Source organism: Callithrix jacchus, chromosome 15 (genome assembly GCF_049354715.1).
Source record: "Callithrix jacchus isolate 240 chromosome 15, calJac240_pri, whole genome shotgun sequence".
In the NCBI taxonomy this organism is placed as follows: domain Eukaryota; kingdom Metazoa; phylum Chordata; class Mammalia; order Primates; family Cebidae; genus Callithrix; species Callithrix jacchus.
Window position 1 is genome coordinate 13,732,794 of NC_133516.1, and position 14,714 is coordinate 13,747,507.

The following is a 14,714-nucleotide window of genomic DNA, read 5'->3' on the forward strand; positions in this document are numbered from 1 at the left end:
ATAGCTGCACCCTTCCCCGTGGAATCAGGAAGCACAGAAGCGAAGGTACCCCCTCCCCAGCTCCAGCGCAGCCTGGCACACAAAAGCTGCTCAGTGAGTGTTTACAGTTTTTTGATTGTTTTGTGGCTAAAATACAAGCAGGTGCTTCTACCTAGCAAACACTCTAGGAGGCACTCTGCATACACTTTCACATCCCATAATCCCATGAGGTAGACACTACTTTTCCTTCCGTTTTACAAATGAGAAAGTGAAGGCATTTGAAAGGTTTTGAACTTGGCCCAGGCTGGAACCAGGACTTAAACCAGGTGGTGCATTGGAGTCAGAGCAGATGAGCAGCACAGGCACTGCCCCCGCTCTGCCGTGCTGGTGACGATGCAGGAGTAAGGGCATTCCTAGAGGTCAGCATGAAGTGCATGGGAAACCAGGTGGGAGGGCAGTTAGTTCTGCGGTGCAGAGGCAGACGGGCAGTCTCAGAAAGAAGATGAGAGTGGACATCAGTCTTCAGAGGCAAGTAGGGATTTGTCAAAGGGATGAATTAGTGGAGGGAGGAGATGGTGTTCTAGACGGAGGCAATAGCTTGGGCAAACATCCCCGACCAGAACAACGTTTGGGGAATAGTGAATGGACCAGATTGCTCAAAATACAGCTCACAAAATGGCAGCCCACCCTCCAAAGTCAACCTGCAGATGTGAGTTGTTCGGCTTGTACAATATATACACATATTGAAGTTGTCTCAACATTTAAAAATGGAGCGATTCCATCTAACACTCTGGACTTTTGGCTTTTCTTGAAAAACCGGAAGATAACCCTAAGTATCCCTAGGTATGTGTTCCCATATGGCCACCTTCATTGAGCCCTGAGAAGCTGCTAGCTCCTTCAGATGAGCTCGTGCTCCCCAGATGGGTTCAACCCTGGCCACTTCCCAGCACTTGCCTGTTTCACCCATTTACTTAACTGGCCTGTCTCGCTCCTGTGGGCATTTGAGTTTGAAACCCTTGGGCTAGATGTTTGGACCAAGTTTTGAAGGCACTGGTATTTGGCCTGGCGCAGTGGCTTATATCTGTAATCCCAGCACTTTGGGTGGCTGAGGCGGGTGGATCATGAGGTCAGGAGATTGAGACCATCCTGGCTAACACAGTGAAACCCTGTCTCTACTAAAGATAAAAAAAATTTTAGCCAGGTGTGGTGGCACGCACCTGTAGTTCCAGCTACTTGGGAGGCTGAGGCAGGAGAATTGCTTGAACCCAGGAGGCGGAGGTTGCAGTTAGCCGAGATTGCACCATTGCACTCCAGCCGGGGCAACAGTGACACTCCGTCTCAAAAAAATAAATAAATAAATAAATAAATAAACCAAATAAATAAATAAATGAAGGCCCTGGAGTGCCATGCCAAGGAGGGGATTTGGGAGCCTTTAAAGGTTGTAAACCGAGGAGCGCATGACGGGATGAGTACAGAAGATGGGGTAGGTGGGAGAGAGATGGAAGTTACATTGAAATTATTAGGCACAAGGGTCAAATGGTTTCTCTTGGAGAATTCTTCAGGCAGAAGTAGTAGCAGTCGTTCCAGGAGGGTCACAGTTGCGGACTGGACTTGGAGTTAGACAGGTTGAATTATTATTTTTTTTAATTCTTTTATTTCCATAGGTTATTGGGCAACAGGTGGTGTTTGGTTACACGTGTAAGTTCTTCAGTGGTGATTTGTGAGATTTTGGTGCACCTGTCACCTGAGCAGTGTACACTGCACTCAATTTGTAGTCTTTTACCCTTCGCCCTCTTCCCACCCTTTCCCCCTGAGTCCCCAAAGTCCATTGTGACATTCTTGTGCCTTTGCATCGTCATAGCTTAGCTCCCACTTATGAGGGAGAACGTACGATGCTTGGTTTTCCATTCCTGAGCTGCTTCACTTAAAATGATAGTCTCCAGTTCCATCCAGGTTGCCGTGAATGCCATGAATTCGTTCCTCTTTTTGTCTGAGTAGTATTCCATCATATACATCTACGCCACAGTTTCTTTATCCACTCATCGATTGATGGGCATTTGGGTTGGCTCCACGTTTTTGCAATTGTGAATTATGCTGCTATAAACGTGCGTGTGCAGCATCTTTTTCGTATAACGACTTCCTTTCCTCTGGGTAGACACCCGGCAGTGGGATTGCTGGAGCAAATGGTAGCTCTACTTTTAGTTCTTTAAGGAATCTTCACGCTGTTTTCCATAGTGGTTGTACTGGTTTACATTCCCACCAGCAGCGGAGACGTGGTGCCTGTTCACCGCATCCACACCGACATCTATTATGTTTTGGTTTTCCGATTCTGGCCTTTCTTGAAGGAGTAAGGTGGTATCACCTTGTGGTTTTGATTTGTGTTTCCTCGATCATTAGTGATGTTGTGCATTTTTTCATATGTATGTTGCCCATTTGTGTATCTTCTTTTAAGAATTGTCTCTTCATGTCCTTAGCCCACTTTTTAAAACTTTTTTTTTTAATTAATTTTTTTGAGATGGAAAAAAATAAGGAGTGCAGGCTGGAGTGCAGTGGCATGGTCTCGGCTCACTGCAACCTCTTCCTCCCAGGTTCAAGCAATTCTCGTGCCTCAACCTTCTTGAGTAGCTGGGATTACAGGCGCCCACCACTATGCCCAGCTAATTTTTGTATTTTTAGTAGAGACAGCGTTTCAACATGTTAGTCAGGCTGGTTTTGAACTCCTGACCTCAGGTGATCCTCCTGACTCGGCCTCTCAAAATGCTGGGATTACAGGCGTGAGCCAGTGCACCTGGCCTGGGGGAGGCTTTAGGGTTTTCTAGGGGTACGGTCATGTCATCAGCACACAGTGGCAGTTTGACTTCCTCTTTACCAACTTGGATGCCCTTTCTTTCTTTCTCTTGTCTGATGGCTCTGGCTAGGACTTCCAGTACTATGTTGAAGAGGAGTGGTGAGAGTGGGTGTCCTTGTCCTGTTCCATTTCTCGGAGGGAATACTTTCGTCTTTTCCCCATCGGTATTATGTCAGCTGTGAGTTTGTCATAGATGGCTTTTATTATACTGAGGTATATCCCTTGCATGCTGATTTTGCTGAAAGTTTTAATTATAAAGGGATGCTGGATTTTTTTTTTTTTTTGAAACAGAGTCTCACTCTGTTGCGCAGGCTGGAGTGCAGTGGCATGATCTTGGCCCACTGCAACCTATGCCTCCCAGATTCAAGCAATTCTCCTGCCTCAGCCTCTTGAGTAGCTGGGATGACAGGCATGTCACCGCACCCAGATAATTTTTGTATCTTTAATAGAGATGGGATTTCGCCATGTTGGCCAGGCTGGTCTCGAACTCCTGACCTCAGGTGATCCACCCACCTTGGCCTCCCAAAGTGCTAGGATTATAGGTATGAGCCACTGCACCTGGCCAGGATGCTGGATTTTGTGGAAAGCTTTTTCTGCATCTATTGAGATGACCATGTGATTTTTGTTTTTAATTCTGTTTATGTGGTGTATCACATTTATTGACTTGCATATGTTAAACCATCCCTGCATCTAAAGGGCCTGAATTAAAACAGAAGAATGAACGATCCTCCTCCTTTCAAACACTGCTACCTTCTCTTCAGTAAGTTCCATCTGGTCTGTTTAGAAAATCAGAAAATAGGCCGGGCATGGCGGTAATCCTAGCACTTTGAGAGGCCAACGTGGGTGGATCACTTGAGCTCAGGAGTTTGAGACCAGCCTGGGCAACACGGAGAAACCTCGTCTTTACAGAAAATACAAACATTGGCCAGGTGTGGTGGTGCACACCTGTAATTCCAGTTACTCAGGAGGCTGAGGTGGGAGGATTGCTTGAGCCTGGGAGGCAGATGCTGCAATGAGTTGAGATTGCACCACTGCACTCCAGCCTGGGCAACAGAATGAGACCCTGTCAAAGAAGGAAGGGAGCGAGGGAGGGAGGAAGGAAGGAAGGAAGGAGAGAGAGAAGGGAAGGGAAAGAGAGAGAAAGAGAGAGACAGAAAGAGAGAAAGAAAAGAGAAGAAAGAAAGAAGAAAGGAAAGAAACAAAGCAGGGGAGGAAGGAGAGAGGGAGGAAGAGAGGGAGGGAGGGACGGACCTGGGTGCCTCTGGTGAGCCACTTAACTGCTTTGAGCCTCAGTTTCCTCAGGTGTAAAACAGGGATAGTGTGACCTGATTTGCAGGGTGGCTGTGAGCCTCGCATGAGGACAGCTGTTTGAACACACCTGTAGCTGGTAGGGGTCCTAGGGAGTTAGAGGCCTGCTGGGGCTGATATAGGAAGACCCACACATTGGCTTGACTCTGAGGTGTCAGACCTCTAGAGGTGGTGCAAACCACACAATAGCTGTGGTTCCTGCTGTCCTGGGACTTTTAACAACGACACAAGCCACGTGGAGCTGCTTGAACAAGAACATATGCATAAGGACTTACAGCCCCTGCCTCTCGCTTCCCACCCCAGGCACCCATGAAGTCTGGGGAAGGAGCAAAAACCCAGGGCCTGGTCTGGGTTGGATTTGGCTTCTGGGTTTGGGGCAGGGCCCGGGGGATCCAAATTCCCTCTGTCCTGCACACAGCTTCATGGGGACTTGGGGATGGAGGCTGCACAGGCAGCCTGGCTGGTCGCAGCCTCTCCGCTCCTCCCTCCCTTCTCTGCTCTGCTGCTCCCTCCCTCCCTTCCCCCTCACTGTCTCCAGCCCTGCAATCCATCACAGCTCTGTGTCCCTGCCCTTTGTGACCGCGTCTCTCTGCAGCACTACTTTTGCATTTTGATGTTAAAACAATATTTTACCCAATATATGACAGCACTTGGAGCCTTTGCAAAGGCCTTTCACATCTGTTACTTCATTTGATCCTCACCAGGTTGCTGTCAGGTAGGCAGGGAAGGTATTATTAGTGAGGGTGCTAGTCAAAATATTTAACAGTCCATATTCGATGGGCTCAGCCACGGGAGAGGAGGCAGGCCATGGAGCTGGAGAGGGCCTGGAGCCATCCTCTTTTAGTTACTGGAGCAGGGATTGGGGGAGGGGTGCTGGCGTTGGGACCTGGAAGTCTGGGGCATCCAGCGTGGGTGGGAGCAGATATGAAGGATTCAGGGAAGTGGCTTTTTGCCAAGCAGTCTGGAAGCATTTCTGTTTTTTCTTTCTTTCTTTTTTTTTTTTTTTAGCAGAATTGAACTGTACCAGTGCTTACAATGGTCTCTAATTATCTGTAGAATTGTGGTGATGCAGACACCGAGGTCCAGAGAGGTGAGTAACTCGCCCAGGGTGCAGGATGAAAAGAGGGCCGGCAGTGAGGTCGCTGAGCTCCTCCAGCAGAGGTTTTTCTGCTGCCCCAGAGAGCAGGCAGATGCCAGGGTTTCTTTAGCACCTCCGCCTTCCTGACAGAACAGCAGCCTCGGGCACTGGTGAACCGAACTCTGGAAATCGGATCCCGGACCTCACACTTCCCTCCACACTTCTGTCACCGCGTCCTCTTATCTTCACATTCTCTCCTCTGTCTCACCCTCCTGTGTCAGACTCTGCCCCTGATTCTCTCACTTCACTGTCTCCTCGATTTCTCCATGGACTCATATACCATCTGCTAGTACGTTGCTGGGAGCAATTTCCAGAAACTCCCTGAGGCTCTGATTCTGCTCCCAAGCTGCCCATTGGATATCTCTCAGGTGTCCTGATAGCTACCTCAAGTCAACATGTCCCAAAGGGACCTCACCACCTTTTCGTCCCAAACCAGCCCTCCCCTGTGACTTTGCTGTGCTTGTAAATGGCACTATCATTCTGAATCCTCCTGGACCACACGGACCACCCACTGGCACAGTGCCCATAATGGCCATCCACCTGCTGTGGCCTAATGCTCTCCAGATCCCAGACTGAGACCCTTGTCCTACCCTGAGATCATCACCCCATCTTCCTTTACACTGCCATGTTCATTTTTGTGTAAATGTTATTTTTCAGTGAAATAATACATATGTACTACTTAAAACCAAATGGTCCTACTAAGTATATAATGAAAAAGCAGATTGCTCCCTGTCATTTCTTTTTACCTGTGATGCCTACTCCTCAGAGGTAATTGTTTGCAACATTTTTTGCTGTTTCTTCGAGTATTTACCTCCATTTTTCGAAGAAGGTAAATGCTCATTTTAGATATTTTCATTCTGGACATTATCTATTGATTTTTGCTAAAGACGATGTCAATGTCCCATCTGTATGCCTTAGACCAAGCTTATCCAACCTTCAGCCATAGGCAACATGTGCCCCAGGATGGCTTTGAATATTGCCCAACATAAATTTGTAACCTTTCTTAAAACATTATCAGGTTTTTTGCAATTATTATTTTTTAGCTCATCAGCTATTGTTAGTGTATTTTATCTGTGGACCAAGACAATTATTCTTCCAATGTGGCCCAGAGAAGCCGAAAGTTTGGACACCCCTGCCTTAGACATTTCCATACAGCATTCTTCCTTGCTTCCAGCTGCCAGGGGCTGCATCTCTGTATCTGAAAGGTTCTAGGCTCTGCCCTCACAGACTAAACATACCTGGAAATTAATATGTCATCTCTCCCAATCCCAGCAGTCCTCAACTAATGACTCTCAGGAGCTGGAGTATAAATACCTCAGCTCCCTCCCCCTTGGGTGCGATAATTCTGAGACATGTGTTTTGCCCCATTTCCCAGAGTTTTCCCAGTAAGATTAAGCTCCAATTGCCCACAGCTGTGTCCAGCTTAATCACACATTCTTTACTGGCTGTTTTCCCTTCCCTATATGGCTTTCCCAACTCCCCTTGAGTGTCCCTGCACTTCCCGAATGAACTACTCGAGTCTCAGGGTCTGCTTCTGGGAAAACCCAAACTAAGATGACTTCCTTATAGGAAGATGAGGATTACCTTCCTGCCAACTTCTTTCCCTGAACACATTCTCTTAATATCATTGTAGCATGGCTTTTAGTTAAATCAACATTCAGTATTTACATTATTATGACTATGTAAATATTGCTTGCAACTGAGCAACATAAACTAGAATTACATTTTTTAAAAAAGCATTTCCCCTTACAGTTAATAAGAGTTTCTTTTTTTTCTTTGCTTAGTTTTCTAAGCAAAAGAGTATTTCATACCAACCCTATGGGGTAAAAATTATTACCCTAACTTTGCAGGTGAGGAGGCTGATACAAAGTTGCAAACTGAGATCTTTCAGACTCTAAAAGCATTTTCTTTCATTTCATTTCTTTTCTTTTTTGTGACAAAGTCTCACTCTGTTGCCCAGGCTGGAGTGCCGTGGCCTGATCTCAGCTCACTGCAACCTCTGCCTCCGGGTTCAAGCGATTCTCCTGACTCAGCCTCTTGAGTAGCTGGGGTTACTGTCACCTACCACCACGACCGGCTAATTTTTGTATTTTTAGTAGAGATGGGGTTTCACCATGTTGGTCAGGCTGGTCTTGAACTCCTGACCTCAAGTGATCCGCCCGCCTTGGCCTCCCAAAGTCCTGGGATTGCAGGTGTGAGCCACCACACCCGGTCTAAAAGCATTTTCTTAACCGCTCTCTATACAGCCAGCCAGACAGATGATACTCGTGGACATCCTGCAGGCTTTTAAATTCTGGTGAAACTATGAACAAGAAGACACTGGTTTCCAGTGCAATTCCAGAGAGACTGTGAAGATATTATCACTGGGTAGGGATGCACCACCCCAGGCTGGGCGCCAGGCGCGGTGGCTCACGCCTGTAATCCCAGCACTTTGGGAGGCCAAGGCGGGTGGATCGCCTAAGGTCAGGAGTTCAAGACCAGCCTGACCAACATGGTGAAACCCCATCTCTACTAAAAATACACAAATTAGCTGGATGTGGTGCATGCCTGTAATCCCAGCTACTCAGGAGGCTGAGGCAGGAGAATTGCTTCAATCTGGGAGTTGGAGGTTGTGGTGAGCAGAGATCGTGCCATTGGACTCCAGCCTGAGTGACAAGAGTGAGACTCCGTCTCAAAAAAAAAAAGGACCATTGACAAGATCTCATGCTATCTTTTCAGCAACTTGATGAGATATATAGGATTTGGCAGTATCTTTTACTGACAGGAAGCTGGGCCCAGAGAAGTTGGGTAAATGGCATGGCACCACACGGCAAGCTCACTGACTGTCACAGCTGGGTTTAAAAGGCTCTGAGATATTAAACTACCTCTGAAATAGACTTTGCAGGCATATGGAGAATACACCAAGTACAAGATGCTTCTCATAGGTCATTTAATTTAGTCTGAGCATACATGCAACTAAGACTCAGTGAGGTTTAATTTACTCAGCAGCGGGTATGACAGAGGTGGGATTTGAACTATGACACTACCCAGCCCTGTTTTTCTCCTCCTTAATGTCTGGGGCTGGCCCTGAAGTATACAGAACAGTCAAGGCTTCCACACTCCAGAATTCTGTAGTTCTTCAGGATTGAATCTGCATTTTAGTTAGGCTGACAGCTATCCAGAATATAGACGTCATTTCCCTGCCTCCCTTGGAGATGGATGTGGACCAATGGTAAGTCAGCAGGACTGGTGTATACAGTTTCAGGAACTGAGAGGAGTGGGCACACCCTTCTTTGCCAGCAGCTTCTAAAACAAGTCCCAGCGACCCTACTTCCTGGAAGTCAGACCCTTGTGTGTAACTGCCTCCCCTGCAGTGTGGGCTGGAGCTTGGACTTCTAACAGATGGAGTGTAGCATAAAACAATGGAATGTCACTTCTTTGAAAAATTATTTATTTGTTTATTGATTAGAGACAGGGTTTTGCTCTGTCCCCCAGGCTAGGGTGCAGTGGTACCATCCTAGCTCACTGTAACCTCAAACTCCTGGGCTCAAGTGATCTTCTCACCTCAGTCCCTGGAGTAGCTAGTACAGCAGGCATGTCGTGCCATGCTTGGCTGATTTCTTATCTTTTGCAGAGACAGGGTCTTGCTGTGTTTCCCAGCCTGGACTTGAACTCCTGGCTTCAAGCGATTCTTCCACCTCAGCCTCCCAAAGTGCAAGGATAACAGGTGTGAGCCACTGTGACCACCCAGAAGCCACTTCTAAGATCAACTTACAAAAGACTGTGACTTCCAGCTCCCTGCCATTCTTTCTGGCTCTTCTTGCTTGCTTGGAGGAAGCAAGCTACCATGTTGTGAGCTGCCTTGTGGAGAAGCCCATGTGGCAAAGAACTAAGGGCCCTCTGGCCAACAGCTAGAGAGGAACTGAGACGCTCAGTCCAACAGCCTGTGGCAAATAGAATCCTGCCAATAACCACGTTAGTGATCTTGGGAAGAGATCCTTCCGATTTTGAGCCAGGAGATTTCTGTGGCTTGGGCCAACACCTTGGTTGTGGACTTGTGAGAGACCCAAACCAGAGGACCCAGCCAAGCCATGCCCAGAGTCGTGGCTTATGGAAACCATAAGGTGATGCATGCTGTTGATTTATGGCTTTCATTTCCTGGGTAGTCATACAACAATAGGTAAATAATACACCTTCTTTCTTCCTTGCTAATTGGAAAATGGATGTGATAATCGGAACTGACGTCTTAGACAATAGAACAGACTTGGGAATTGAGACCCTATGTGGAGTAACAGTGAGATAGAAGGAGTCTGGGACCCTGCGACACAGCGATGGTTCTGAATTGTCTTTCGTTCTCAGCTGACTTCAACCTTTCCTCTTTTTGTGTTACCCTTTTATGTAAACAAGGCTATGTCCAGGCAAAATGGTGAAATAGGTCACATTTCCCTTTGATGCCCTTGTTGTTTCTGTAGCTTCTTTACTCTTTCCTTGATCTTTTCCTTGTCTACTGCTCAGTCCTCTTCTGTCCCGGTCTAATGCCCGGTCCTGCCAAGGATCCCCTTAAAGCCCAGATCCCAGCCCCGGACATTTCCCTCTGCCCTCTTCTTGTAGAATGCCCAGTTCTAAGTTCCAAAGGCCGGTGAGTAGTATGCTGATTTGCTTGCAGGATATAGGGGCAGTGGCAAGGGTGTGACTAGAAGACTGAATACTCTAAGCGGATTACAAATGATAAGATGTCTGGAATTGTGAAAGAGAATTTTTTTTTCTAACGCTGAAGGAAAGAGGGATGAGGGAAGGCACTAGAATGCATGGGTGAATGAAAAGTGAAAGCCAGCCTGTTGTTGAGAATACGAATTGGTAGAGAATATAGATACTATTCCTTTTGTGACTTTGGGAAGCAATTTATGATTCGTGAGTCCCCTCTCTTTTGTTGCTATTCTAGTAAAGTTTGGATATAACATGATTCTTGCTGAAGGTCAGGAGAATTTGACCTTTTGAGCTTCCGTAATTTATTTCTATTATAGATCTTGTAAATGTGTTTTTCAGTGTTGTCTTCCTCGCTAGGGACCAGGTACTGGCTTTCATTCAAATTTGTGTTCCTGGCAACAAGCATTGTGCCTGGCACATAATAGGTACTCAATCAATGCTGGTGTACGCTGTAAGGGAGAGCTTTATTCCTCAATCCCGACTTTGGAAGCAATCTCAGGTTCATGCATGTGACACCTCCTTCATAGGCAAATATAGGTCGTCATTGAAGAATTTGTTCATTTCTTTAATACAAATTTATGGAGCCCCTACTCTGTGCCAGGTACTATTCTAGATGAGGGGACTTGACCATAAAGGAACTCGACCACAGTCTCAGCTCTCACAGTGCTCCTGTACTGGCGGGGAAGACAGAAACTTAACAGGTAAATAAGTACATATATGGTAAGTTAGATGATAGCAAGTACTAGAGAGAAAAAGAAAGCAGAGGAGTGTGACAGTGCAGGGAGGATGTGAGCCAGTGAAGACTCCCCAGAGGTGACCATGGCAGAAGCTGCCTACACTCGCTGGAATTCTGTGCTCCTCTGCACTCCCTGGCCTCTGTCGTAGTAAAGCAGACTGGGTGACTGGTGCTCGCCAATGGATTGCGAGCAGAAGGGGCACATGGCACTCTCAGGCCAAGGCAATTCAGAGCCAGTGAGCTTTCTCCATCCCTGTCTTCTGCCTTGGAGCATTTAGAGGCCATGTGTTCAGAAAACAGTATCACCAGATGGGAAGAACTGGGTTCCTGAGAACTGGATGGAGGAGAGAACTGCTTGCCTTCCTTGTATTTATTGCCCTGACTAATGCAGTGACATTTGAGCAAAGCCCTGAAGAAGGTGAGGGAGTGAGCCAAATACTTACCTTGGGGGAGGAACACTCCAGGCAGAAGGAACATGAGTGACACCTGGACAGGTTGAGAAACCTACAGAGAACCAATTTTACTTCTCTCCAGACTGCTTGGATGTTTTGACTCAATTAAAAACCCTTACACCAGGTTTTGGTTTTGGCTTTTAAAATTATTATTATTTATTATTATTTTTGAGGTGGAATCTCACTCTGTCGCCCAGGCTGGAGTGCAATGACGCAATCTTGGCTCACTTCAACCTCCACCTCTTATGTTCAAGGGATTCTCCTGCCTCAGCCTCCCGAGTAGTGGGGATTACAGGTGCCTGCCACCATGCCTGGCTTATTTTTAGTAGAGACAGGGTTTCGCCATGTTGGCCAGGATGATCTTGAACTCCCCCCTCAGTGATCTGCCTGCCTTGACCTCACAAAGTGCTGGGATTACAGGTGTGAACTACCTCACCTGGACACATTATTTTAATAAGCTTGATTTTTTAGAGTAATTTTAGGTTCACAGCAAAATTGAGAGGAAGGTACAGAGACTTCTATGCACTGCCTGCCCCAGGCACTGGTGGCCTCCCTCACCAGAGTGCCACATTTGTTACATCTGAGGACCCTGCATGACACATCATTATAGCATTATCATCCACATCTATAGTTTACCTTTGGGTTCATTCTCCATGTTGTACATTTTGTGGCTTTGGACAAATGTATGACATTTCCACTATTAAAGCATCATATAGAGTTGATTCACTGCCCTAAAAATTCTCTGTGCTCCAACAAAGTCCCTTTTTAAAAAAGGAAAAAAAGCCAGTTTATTTGCAATTGTGAGGGGGGAGAAAAAGACAGGGTCCAATCTCCTATTCTCTGCCTTTGTTTGTTTGTTTGTTTCGTTTTTGTTTTTTTGAGATGGAGTCTCATTCTGTCGCCCAGGCTGGAGTGCAGTGGCATGATCTCTGCTTATTAAAACCTCTGCCTCCCAGGTTCAAGCCATTCTCCTGCCTCAGCCTCCTGAGTAGCTGGGACTACAGGTGCCCGCCACCATGCCCGGCTAATTTTTTGTATTTTTAGTAGAGACGGGGTTTCACCGTGTTAGCCAAGATGGTCTCAATCTCCTGACCTTGTGATCCGCCCACCTCAGCCTCACAAAGTGCTGGGATTACAGGTGTGAGCCTCCATGCCTGGCCTGTTCTCTGGCTTTTGCTCTCTGGTACAGACTTTATTTTCCCCTCAGGAGAGATGTGGCTTATTCTATATGCAGGGGTAACAGTGATGTCTGGGTTGGGGTCTGCATCCTTCTGTCTTGGTGACAGCTGGGGGGATAGAGCTGAGTGTAAGGACACCATCCAACTGTAGCAGTCCTTAGTGGCGCTCCCTTCTAGTTCCTGTGCCCCTTTCAGGCCAGCCCGCACCCCTTCCCAAGGCTCACAGACAACTTTTTTCTCACTGGCTTCATTTCTCTAAGACAACTTCACAAAAGCTCCATTGTAATCACTATCTGCTCAACTGCTTCATCTTACTTACAAGTTTGGTAAATGCAAACGTTCCTCTGTCTAGGTCTTACAGACCTGTAGGAAGTTACCTTTGATGAATGGTACATTTGAAGTCAAAACATACTCTCTGAACCCCAAACATAGTATAGCTTTTGGTACTCTTTCCAAAAAGAAGAAAATCATAATACTATTCTATATGGAAAAGTTCCAATATATAAGTTGACACAAATTTTACCTTTTAAAAAAAATTCCAATACCCGTGTTTAGGTAAGTACAAATGAAACTTTAAGAAATTCCAGTATCAATGTTTTTCAGACTCAGATATTGTTTAGATCCTTTGTAAGGGGAAAAGATTCTCATAGATATCTAGAGTTAGCTTTTTAAAAATAATGTTGCATACATATGTCTGTGTATGTATGTATGTAAGCAAACACAAAACTAAGGACTCCTGAGTTTTATAGATTTGATCCATCTATAAAACTAAAAACATAATTAAATACAAACAAAACTACCAAATGAGGCAATTCAAATCTAAAATTTTGATTTAATGTAAGGAATGATATGTTGCTGAAGCCAATAGTATGTGATGAGTCAGCTCTCCCACAACCTTTCTTAGGACAGCACACCACAATAGAATTTGCCTGTAACTTGGTGTGACCACATAACTCATTTTAAAAATCCTCTGTTGCTTCTTTGAAAACCAAGGCGTGAGGGAACGATCCAAGATGGCTAATCGCTAACATCTCGGGATTGCAGCTCCCAGCGAAAGCGCAGAGAACCAGAGGACGCCACACTTTCAGACAAATTTTGGTCGCTCACGGAGCAGAAGATTCCCAGTGGAGGAGCTGCATGGGTCGCCAGGGCGACTCTTGTGGCCAGCACAGCGGTTTCGCCGGCACCTCGGCGTGGCAGCACTTGGTGCAGAGTAAACGGGACTGGTTCCCCTTCTGACCGACGTTCAGAGCTCCGGGAAGGCAGAATCACCTATTACAGACTCAAGAAGAAAGCCAGACTGGAGATTCCGGGGCAGAAAAGCACCATCAGTCTTAATGCCGCTGTTTTGGCCAGCGCAGTTGGTTGCTCATATTTCGGCCCTGGGAATTAACAACTTGGACATCCACTCAGAGACCTAATTTGGAAGTTGGTAATTACAAAGACCACAGGTGGATAAATTTACAATGATGGGAAGAAACCAGCATAAAAAGGCTGAGAATACTCAAAATCAGAACGCCTCTCCCTCTAAAGAGGATCACAGTTCCTCATCAACAAGGGAACAAGACTTGATGGAGAACGGGTGCATTCCATTAACAGAATCAGGCTTCAGAAGATGAATAATAAGAAACTTCTGTGAGTTAAAAGACCATGTTGTAGCCCAATGTAAAGAAACTAAGAACTTTGAAAAAAGGTTTGACGAAATCCTAATGAGAATAGACAACTTAGAGAGGAATATAAGTGAATTAATGGAACTGAAGAATACAATATGGGAACTCCTAAAAGTATGCACAGGTTTAAACACTCGAATTGTTCAAGCAGAAGAAAGGATATCAGAGGTCAAAGACCAACTTAATGAAATAAAACGAGAAGACAAGATTAGAGAAAAAAGGATAAAAAGGAATGAGCAAAGTCTCCAAGAAATGTGGGACTATGTGAAAAGACCTAATTTACATTTGATAGGTGTACCTGAATGCGATGGAGAGAATGAATCCAAGCTGGAAAATATTCTTCAGGATATTATTCAGGAAAATTTTCCTAAACTAGCAAAGCAGTACAATATTCAACCCCAGGTAATACAGACAACACCACAAATATACTCCTCAAGAAGAGCAACTCCAAGGCACATAATCGTTAGATTCACCAGGGTTGAAACGAAGGAGAAAATACTAAGGGTAGCCAGAGAGAAAGGTCAGGTTACCCACAAAGGGAAGCCTATCAGACTTACAGCAGATCTCTCAGCAGAAACTCTAAAGCCAGAAGAGAGTGGGGCCAATATTCAACATCCGTAAAGAACAGAACTTTCAGCCCAGAATTTCATATCCAGCCAAACTAAGCTTCACAACTGAAGGAAAAATAAAATCTTTTATGAACAAGCAAGTACTCAGAT

At 45.8% G+C, this 14,714-nt stretch overlaps 1 protein-coding gene across 2 annotated transcripts in view; it reads left to right on the forward strand.

The window, feature by feature from the left end:
• LOC128929796 (uncharacterized) overlaps positions 1 to 14,215 on the forward strand; it is a 126,180-nt gene extending 111,965 nt beyond the window's left edge. The window contains exons 4-5 of one of the 2 annotated variants that reach the window (XR_013527169.1): positions 5,147 to 5,225; positions 8,887 to 14,215. The gene's annotated coding sequence lies outside the window, so the exon portion shown is untranslated. The remainder of the gene's footprint in view (positions 1 to 5,146; positions 5,226 to 8,886) is intronic. The other variant, XR_013527173.1, reaches the window with a different exon arrangement.
• Positions 14,216 to 14,714: the final 499 nt, after the last annotated feature.